We start from the raw sequence: 4,413 nt of genomic DNA on the forward strand, positions 1-4,413 counted from the left end.
CCACTTCCCATCCCTACAGGCAGCTATTTTGATGAACTTAACATGTACTAACATTTTTGTTCATATGTGTCCTTGCAAAATATGTACTCTTGATTTGTGTGCAAGCAACTTTATCTTATATAAGTGGTACTGGTTGAGACGTTGTAGTCTGTTTTGGGTTTTTCTCACTCAGTGCTATGTTTTTAAGACTCATCCTTGTTGATGTGTGCACATTTACGCCAGGGGTCACTGACCCCTGGGCTGCAGTCCGGTACCGGTCTATGGTCCAGGAACTGGGCTGCACAGCAAGACGTGAGGGGCGAGTGAATGAGCAAAGCTTTTCTATATCTGCAGACGCTCCCCAGGGCTAGCATCACCGCTTCAGCTCCACCTCGCATCATCAGTCTGGGGAGCGGCTGCAAATAAGATGGAGCTTTGCTCGCTCACCTGCCGCTCACCTCCTGCTCTGCAGCCCAGTTCCTAATAGGCCTTGGACTGGTACCGGTCCATGGCCCAGGGGTTGGGGACCCCTGATGTAGCAGATGCATATATTTGCCAACTAACTGATGGTCATTGGCACGGATTCAATGCCAACAGGACTCCCCAGTTTGGGGTAGAGCAAAGGGGGAGACTTTATTCAGTGCAAACAGCTCAGCTGTGATAAAGCACGGCTGTGAGGTGGTCCTGATGTTGCAGCTCAGCCCTGTTCTACTCCCTCTGCTCTGCTGAGACAGCTCGGGTGTCTCCGCTCCAGCTGGAGAAAGAAAGACTTCAGCGGAACTGAAAGTCCACTCTCTGAGCCCCAGGGGAACTGACTTATATAGAGAGAAGTCCCCACCCCTGGTCTCTGATTGGTCTATCCTCATGCAAATGAGGATGCCAAATCCTCACAGTATGATTGGTTCAAAAAGCAGAGATTGGTGCTAGTAGAGCCACTCTGATTGGTCCATGAAGATGCTAATGAGGATGTAGCTCCACAGCTCTGATTGGATGGGGAAAGCCTCAATCCTATTGGTTGAATGACAATTCCAGGAGCTCCTTTACAAGGGCTGGCTCAGCCTGCAGGAACAGTACAAGCAGGTGGGTCAGTGCGGGCTTCTCCCTGAAGGACGCTTGCGTGAGAGGCCCCTGTGTCGAAACAGCTGCTAGGCTCTGTTTTTAAATTTGAGCCCAGTTAGCCACCCGGAGCTCTTCTCTACAGGTACCTTCATTCCCACGGTCGACATACTGAATTTGACTCCAGCCACATGATCGCTCTTCAGAATCACTGTAGTCACATTACCTCAAGCGGTGGGCTCCGTCCTTGTATCACATTCCCTCCAACGCGGGCATCGCCTGGCTTTCCAGCTCAGCCAGTCTAGTATGTATAAAGTGAGATCTCGTTATTGTTTTAATTTGCATTTTTCTCTGATTATTAATGATTTAAAGCATCTCTTCAAAGTGCTTGTTAGCTTTAGAGTCTTCTCATCTCTAAGTTACTGGTCGTATCCTGTGACCATTGTTATACTGAGTTGACATTTTCTCCCAGTCGATATGCAGAAATTCCTTGCATATTCTGGAAACAGTAATCCCTCGTTGTTTCAGATATTGCAAATATCTTCTGTTTTCTCATTTACTAAATTCGTTCATGGTTTCTTTGAACAAAAATCTTTTATTTCGATGTAATAAAATTAATCCACTTTTTGGGTGCCTTATGGTGTTTGTTTTTGAAATTTTATTTTAAAGGTCATACCAATGTTTTGAGGAAACAAAAAAATCAGTTGTAAGGATCGGGAGGGAAGAGATAAAATGGACATTTTCTGCAAATGATATGATCATCTACCCAGAATAACTGAAGAAATCAACACACACATACTATTAGAACTAGAGTCAGTGAGATGGCTGGACTCAAGGTCAACATGCAAAAATCAATAGCACTTCTCTACCCCAGCAATAACCAACTTGAAAATAAAACATAAAAAATGAGCAGTGCTTTTTCTACCTGGACAATGTATTTCATAAACATTTGTGTTTTGTTTACTTAAGGGAATTGGTTCTCTGCTGCAGAACATTACCGGGCACCCAGTGTCTAGAATGAAAACTACCACAGAAAATAGAGAGGATTGGGGGCCAGTCAGAGGGTGAGCGCTGGACTGGAAGTGTCCTGGGGTCTGTAGTTTCAGCGTTTGTGGTAAGCTCCTTGAGGTGAGGAATGATGTGTGTCTTTCTCACCTGGGTATCTGGTGTCTGCCATCTAAGTGGGTCATCAATATTTATTGACAAATGAGTGGTGTAGCGTATTTACCAAGGTCTTAGTGACCATTTATTTACAGCTTTCAATGAAGTCCCAGGAGAAAGCTTCCTAAGGGTAGAATTGATTTTGACAGATGAGTGGGACACAATGTACAATATTTACCATCTTCAGGAATAAGATATAAAGGTGTTCTTGAGGATAAAGACTTTCTATCTTAAGCATTCATTGGATCTTCCATTCAAGGCAAACTTTTTCATTCTGGATACACACATACACAAACACACACACACAGAGATTACCATTTTAGCCATTTTTAGGTATGCAATTTAGTGGCAGTAAACACTCACATTGTTTGCAACCATCACCACTACCATCTCTAGACCTTTTCATCCCAAACCGAGACTCTGCCCATTGACCCACAGCTCCGCACTCCAACCTCCCTCCAGCCCCCAGCGACCACCATTCTACTTTCTGTCTTTATGAACTTGACTGTTCTACAAAACTCAGATAAGCGGAATCCTACGATATCAAATATCTGTCCTTTTCCTCTGCTTTATTTCAGTTAACATAATGTCTTCAAGGTTTATCCTCATTGTAGCATGTGTCAGAATTTCCTTCCTTTCGAAAGCTGAATAATATTCCATTGTGTGGATGGACCACGTTTTGTTAACCCATCCGTCCATTGATGGACATATGGGGTGTTCACTTCCCCCAGTCTAAGTCTTATTTGCTGTGTGCATGATCTGAGCTGGGCAGAGCACAGAGATGCAGATGTAAACCTGGCACATGACTGCAGCCCTGACTTTTTGATGGCCTTCTTCAGAGCAAAGGATTTCAGTAAATCTGATGGAGAGGAGTGTGCCCGTGGCCCCCACAGAAGGGAGCCACTCCCTCCCTGGTGCAGGGGTATTATTGGAGTTGGGTTTTCTTGAGGGACAAGTAGCTCGTCAGGCCAACACGGGGCATCTTGGTGCTTTAGGCGGAGGGAACGATACGTGCACAAAGCTGACCAGAGACGTTCCGAGGCTCGGTGTGGCCAGAGCGTAGCTGCGCAGTGAGAGTACACGATCGACCCGGAAAATAGACTGGGCACATCTGAGGGACTGTTTTCTAAGACTACAGAAAACTGCCTGTAACCCAGCGCAGACGTATATTGTGTTTTTACTCCTTTTACATACAAGGAAGCTTAATATACACACTGATCGGCACACCGTGTATGCATTTTTTTTTACTTGATATAAATTGGCAATTTTCCTACATCCATATTAAGTATCGCTGTTTTTATAGCTTCTTGGTATTGTATTGTATGGATGTACCATAATTATTTAACCAGTTTCCTACAGATGGACATTTAGGTTGTTGGCCATTTTTGTTCTTACAAGCATTGTTAATGAATAACCTTGCACAGACATCATTTCACACACACGCAAGTGTAACTCGAGGATAAATTCCCAAACGTATAATTGATGGGTCAAAGGGTATATACATATGTAATTTTGATAGATGGTGCTGATTTGCCCTCCACAGGGGTTATACCAATTCGTATTCCCAGCAGCAATACATGGGGCCTGTTTCTGCACGGCCTCACTGACAGTGCTATCAAACTTTTGGATTTTTGCCAATGCAAAAGGTGAAAATGACATTTTGAGATAGCTTTAATTTGGGGATCGCTCCTTAAAGTGAAGTCGAGTTGCTTTTCTCATGTTTAGCCATTTATATTTCCTTTTCTATGAACTCATTTGGCCCCTATTTTCAACATGGTCATTGTCTTTTTCTTATAAACTTCTGAGAAACCTTTATATGTTAGTAATATTGTATTAAGGTTTTGTTATATTTTAATCACGTTATGTTTTAACATGCACTTTTTTCTTAGTGTCTGAGACGAACATATGATTTTTCTTCTTATATCCAGTGATAGGGTGACTTATTTAGTGGATTTCCTATTACCTCACTATTCTCAAATTCCTGAAACAAAACCCACTTTTTACAGTGTGTTATTTTTTAATGGCCTAATGGACGCTATTTGCTCATTCAGATCAGACTTTTGTATCAAGATGAGTAATAAGATTAGCCTGTGTTTTTGTTTGTTTGTTTTTTGTTTGTTTTTCTTTTTGTCTAATCTCTATCAGGTTAAGGCATAATGTTATCTTTGTTCGAATAAAAATTTGGGAGTTTTCCTTCTTTTTAGGTGCCCTAGAACC

This window comes from Pteropus vampyrus, unplaced genomic scaffold, assembly GCF_000151845.1.
Source record: "Pteropus vampyrus isolate Shadow unplaced genomic scaffold, Pvam_2.0 Scaffold356, whole genome shotgun sequence".
Taxonomy (NCBI): domain Eukaryota; kingdom Metazoa; phylum Chordata; class Mammalia; order Chiroptera; family Pteropodidae; genus Pteropus; species Pteropus vampyrus.